Source organism: Triticum aestivum, chromosome 4D (assembly GCF_018294505.1).
Source record: "Triticum aestivum cultivar Chinese Spring chromosome 4D, IWGSC CS RefSeq v2.1, whole genome shotgun sequence".
NCBI lineage: Eukaryota > Viridiplantae > Streptophyta > Magnoliopsida > Poales > Poaceae > Triticum > Triticum aestivum.
This window is the reverse complement of record NC_057805.1, coordinates 269957268-269963267: the sequence shown is the minus strand read 5'-3', so window position 1 is coordinate 269963267 and position 6000 is coordinate 269957268.

Below are 6000 nucleotides of genomic sequence, written 5' to 3'. Positions count from 1 at the left end.
ACTAGCAAAAATAGCTACCATAACTTTCCATAACAAAATATCTAGTGCAACATCTTACTCTACTTAGCCAAAAAATTCTATGAACTCAACCAAAAGCTAAAACAAGCATATCAAGCATCATAAAACAACTAGCAATTAACCATATTAATTTAGCACATTTTAAATGCAAATAAAGACTCATATTCATGTATAAAATCATAGATATTGAAATAACACCATCCAAATGATGTTGTGGCTTGCCTTAGTGCAGAGGAGGGTCACACTCCTCCTGGTTAGCTTCAAGGCAAGATCCTCCTTCCTAAAATATTTTAAAACCACAAAAATAAATGTCAAAACACATTCTGAAAATCACCAGAAATTCTAGACAGCAAGGAAAAATCAACCTTTTGGTGTGCTGCTAGAAATTTCTGTAACAAAGACAATGCAAAAAGAATCAATTCATTTGGACTGATGGTTTAGAAATGGTGGCTGGTCAAAGTTTAGTAAAATTTCTGAAATAAATTTGAATAAATAGAAAATCCTGGGGGGTGACGTCGAAGGCGTAAAGTGGGAGTGCGCCTCCACTCGTACTGCTTCGGGCATGAGTGGTGAGGCTGACACTGGGCCCCACCAGTCAGGACAGAAGGAAGGGGATCGAGATCAGAGGGGAGGCGGTGCTTCCTGAGACCTCATGCCGGCGACGAGGGGGTTTGGGGCTAGGCTAGAGGGATAGATCGGAAGCGGGGCTCGCGGCGCACCTGCCCATACCCGTGGCATGGCGAAAGGTGGATGGAGCTGGTCGCAGTCGAGCTCGCAAGCTTCGGTGGCGGACGGGGTTCGCCGGAGAGGAGGAAGACGGTGGCTAGAGACAGCTCTGAGGGCTTGGCGGGGTCCAGGCAGCTCCAGCAGACCACCAAGGCCCTTCCCAAGCAGCTGCTTGAGCTCGAGAGGCCCTGGAGAGCGGCAGCTGGCCTGCAGGGATAGCCGGAGTCCTCGGGTCGGGGCGACAGCCAAAGGCCTGCCCGACCGGGCTTCTGCTCGTCTACGTGTTCGTGGAGGTGGTGTGGAGTGGTGCGTGGCTATCAAGGGTGGCGGGGTGGCTTTATATAGCCGGAGCGCTCTGGACACGAGGCGAACGTCTACGAGAGGCTCCAACGCGAGGGGACAGGGTGCAGCGTCAACGCCGGCGCTTGCCCACGCTCGCGGACGAGCACAGGAGGCGGTTTGAGATGGGGACAAGCACACGCGTGCACTGTGCCGTTTTGGCCGCGACTTGACCGGGCTTGCTGCGGCGGCTCCGGTGTCGGCGAGCGCCAGGGAGGGGTCATGGTTGATGGGTCGAGGGTTGTGGCACGTTGCGGTAGTCGGAGGCGAGCGCTTGCATGCACAGGCGCGAAATAGAACGCAAAGCGCCGGCCAGAGCGCGTCGAGACGCTGCTAGGCGCCGTGTCCTTGCGCGGTCACCAAGCTGGCATGGCCAAAATGACGGCCAGGAGCTGACAAACCTTGTCTACAAGCTCGATCGTGCAGTGCTACGTCTAGGAGAGGTGATGGATCATACCCAGGCCGACCAGACGCGACTCTACCAAGCTGGCAAGTTTCTGGTCAGAAACTTGGTCGCCAAGTTTGGCCACCTTCTAGAAGGCCGTTAGGGCTAATCTCGTGGGGTTTAGTGTTTCTTAGGAAGGTCTTTAAGCTCAAGAAATCTCAAGGCCAAAATCTCAAGGAAAAATGCACTTGCTGTACAAAGTGCATTTCTGGTCCAGAAGTGAAAAGATTTTCTACAGCAAAAATATTACAAAAGTGATGCAATATTTTTGCATGGGAAGATGTGGCATGGTCCTAAGAATATTTAGGAATTATCTCAGATTTTTCTGAGCAAGAAAAATTAAGGTTGCTTTGGAGCACAAAGTTCTGAAATGAGCTTAAGAGAGAAAAATGAATATTTTCCTTTTAGGAAAAATATTCATTTTATTATTTTGGGAATTTGTGGGAGGAATAAGGTAGATCGGTCACTTGGGTGAAAGCCAGGGATATGCCCAAGTGACAAGTCCATTTGAATTAATCCAAAAATCCAAATCAAATCAGGGCAAAAACCATGATGAAAACCAAGTCAGGAAAGAGAGAGAAGGCAAGTCTGGTAAAAAGAGAGAAGGCAAAATCCAGGCTCTCACAAGGCTTATTAGGGATGATAGACTACTCATATCAATAAGGAATTCCTTCTTTTCTGGAAGCCCATTCAGACAAAACTCCACAGTTAAGCGTGCTTAGCTTGGAGTAATTTCAGGATGGGTGACCAACCGGGAAGTTGCTCCCGGGTGCGCACGAGTGAGGACGAAGTGCCCAGAAAAGTCAAGTATTAATCTGTGGGGCTGTTCTAGATCCCGCCAGGAGCAACGACCACCGGCAGGAGTGTCCGGGGCGTTACACACTACGTCCAAGCTCATGAAATCACGGTTGTCACCCGCTTTCCGTTGCAAAGGATACTCCAAAACACTGAGGCTACCGGCAGAATAGTGGAGTGGGCTTTGGAGTTATCCAGCTTTGGCCTGAAAGTTGAGAGCACATCAATGATTCAGAGCGGGGCATTGGCAGAGTTTATTACAGAATGGACGCCAACCCCTGATGAGGAAATGTTGGAAACAGTTTCCCTAGGCAAGGAGGCGCCCCAAGAATGGATCATGTATTTTGATGGTGCTTTCTCCCTACTAGTTGCAGGGGCTGGCGTGCTTCTCGTCGCTCCCACGGGAGAGCACTTGAAGTACGTCATCCAGATGCATTTTTCCCAGGGAGGAGGCAACCAACAATACACTAGAGTATGAAGGGCTCCTTGCCGGGCTTAGGTTTGCCACACAATTGGGAATTAATAAGCTATTCATTCGAGGAGATTCACAACTTGTGGTGAGACAAGTCAATAAGGATTATCAAAGTCCATTTATGGAGACATACGTTGAGGAAGTGAGAAGATTGGATGAGCACTTTGACGGATTGCAAACATAGCACGTACCCCGTGCAGAAAACACCATAGCTGATCATCTGTCAAAGTGTGTTGTGCAAAACTTCCTGTGCAACCAGGAACTTTTGTTCTCCATCTTGCTCAGCCCTTCGTTTCCCCAACAACAATGGCCAGAAAGAGGACAAAGTTGGACTCCAGTAAGCCTCTCCCGGTAGAGACTCCAGGGGCTTCTGGTAGGGACCCTACCGGAAACAACTCCCCATCGACTGTCGGGCTGTGCTGTCCTGCTGGGCAACTGGTCCCCGCGGTCGAGAAACGCACTCCCATAGATGAGGAGATGCCGCTAGTCCTTGTTGCCGAGCCCCAAGCTCCAACTTGGGCAAGGCACATAGTCCATTTCCTCCAAACTAGAGAACTTCCTGATGAGCAGGAGGAAGCTGAAAGAGTTGCCCGGAGGGCCAGTATGTATGAGTTTGTCGATTACACTCTGTACAGAAGAAGTCCCAACGGTGTGAAATTGAAGTGCATCTGCCAGGAAGAAGGAAAAGAACTACTGGCGGAGATACACAAAGGCATGTGCAGCTCCCACATTGGATCAAGGGCATTAGCTGGGAAAGCATTCCGTCAAGGATTCTATTGGCCCACATCCCTCCAAGATGCGGTCGGGCTAGTCACCAAGTGTGAAGCCTGCGAGTTCCATTCCAAGAACATTCATCTGCCTGCACAAGCTCTTTAGACAATCCCTTTGTCATGGCCGTTTTCGGTCTGGGGGCTCGATATCCTCGGCCCTTCCCCCGAGCTACCGGGGGCTTTGAATTCTTGTTCATTGCCATCGACAAGTTTACAACGTGGCCGGAAGTAGATGCTGTGAGAAAGGTGACTGCTCAGTCAGCTATCAAGTTCTTGAAAGGATTGGTGTGCCACTTTGGGGTCCCTGCATGGATCATCACAGACAACGTCACCCAGTTCACGAGCCGCGCCTTCATGCAGTATGTTCATTCCCTCGGAAGCAAGATCTCATTTGTTTCTATTGCTCATCCCAGAAGCAATTGACAAGTTGAGCGAGCGAACACTGTAGTGCTGTGAGGACTCAAGACGAGAACATTTGATACGCTGTAGAAGTGCGGCAGGCGATGGATCGATGAGCTGCCGGTAGTCCTTTGGTCCTTCAGAATGACACCAATTCGAGCTACCAGGTAGACTCCCTTCTCCCTAGTTTATGGGTCAGAAGCAGTTATCCCCATGGAACTTATTTATGGGTCACCACGAGTGCTTGCCTATGCTGAAGTAGCGCAAGATAAGCACTAGCGTGACGACGCTGTGCTTCTCGACGAGAACCGTCTCTGGGCTGCTACGCGGGATGCATGCTATCAGCATGCCCTGCGTCGCTATCAAAGCCACAGGGTTCTTCCCCGGTGTTTTGAGGAAGGCGACCTTGTCCTTAGGCGCGTTCAGTCCGCCAAGGGTACAAACAAGTTGACGCCGAAGTGGGAAGGCCCTTACCGAGTAGTTCGACCACCAGACCTGCCGCAGACCGTCTGGAGACCGGAGAACGCATTCAATTGCAGAACTCATGGAATATTGACCATCTCCGCAAGTTCTACCCATAAGGCGCGACTATCGGGCCCTGTCCGGCAGCCACCCTTTTGTATGGGCCTTGCCTCAGTTACATGTAACCCATTGTACAAAGCCAGGAGCAGACCCTGAGCAACAGAGAAATAAATGAAGTGCTGGGTGTCGGTGTCAAAACCGGCGGATCTCGGGTAGGGGGTCCCGAACTGTGCGTCTGAGGATCTAAGGTAACAGGAGACAGGGACATGATGTTTACCCAGGTTCGGGCCCTCTTGATGGAGGTAATACCCTACTTCCTGCTTGATTATCTAGGATGAATATGGGGTTACAAGAGTTGATCTACCTCGAGATCGTAATGGCCAAACCCTAGATGTCTAGCCTGTGTGATTATGATTGCCTCTACGGACTAAACCCTCCAGTTTATATAGACACTGGAGGGACCTAGGATTGTACAAAGTCGGTTTACAGAGAAAGGAATCTTCATATCCAAACGCCAAGCTTGCCTTCCACACAAAGGAGAGTCCCATCCGGACACGGGAAGAAGTCTTCTGTCTTGTGTCTTCATGGCCCACTAGTCTGGCCCATGTCACAAAGCCCGGACGCCCGAGGACCCCTTAATCCAGGACTCCCTCAGTAGCCCCTGAACCAGGCTTCAATGACGATGTGTCCGGCACGGAGATTGACTTCGGCATTGCAAGGCGGGTTCCTCTTCCGAACACGTCAAAGTAGTCCTCGAACACAGAAAACGTGTCCGGCTCTGCAAAACAGGCACCACACATAGCCTCAAAGAGTACAATATTTCACAAGTCCCATCTAGTGACAACTTTTGTAGCGAGACGTTATGTCCCTCCCCGGTCATTATTTTGAACCGTTTTTTAGCCTCTCGCTCCATGTCTCAAGATGCGGTTTTCATTGGCATGTCTTGTCGAAGCAGAGATCGTGTCCCCTTATCGCGGGATTCTAATTAATACGGGCATGGGTAATCCAACCGTGCCGTCCGCACGTCCCTTGGGGAATACGCGAGCTTTAAGGCGAGTGGGGAGGCACTTGATATTCGTTGCCTTTATAAGAGGATAAATATCCACTCTTTAAATCACGCCTTCTTCTTCTCTGGCCATCCGTTCTCGAGCTCTAGCGCCCAAGCTTCCATCCTTTCTGCCCCCAAAAAACCAGTGCGGCCATGTCCGGATCTAGAGCGCAGGGCAAGTGGATGGCCTCCTCCATCACGGAGGAGAACATTGCGAAGCTTCGGGAAGCGGGGTACTTAGCCCAGGAAATCACCCGTCGGCTTCCGGCCAAGGGGCAGATCGTCGCCACCCCGGAGCCCAACTAGTGGGTGGTATTCATCCCCCACTTCATCCGCGGGTTAGGATTTCCCCTCCATCCCTTCATTCGCGGACTCATGTTCTACTACGGGCTAGATTTCCATGATCTAGCCCCAAATTCCTTCCTCACCATATCGGCATTCATTGTCGTGTGCGAGGCCTTCCTCC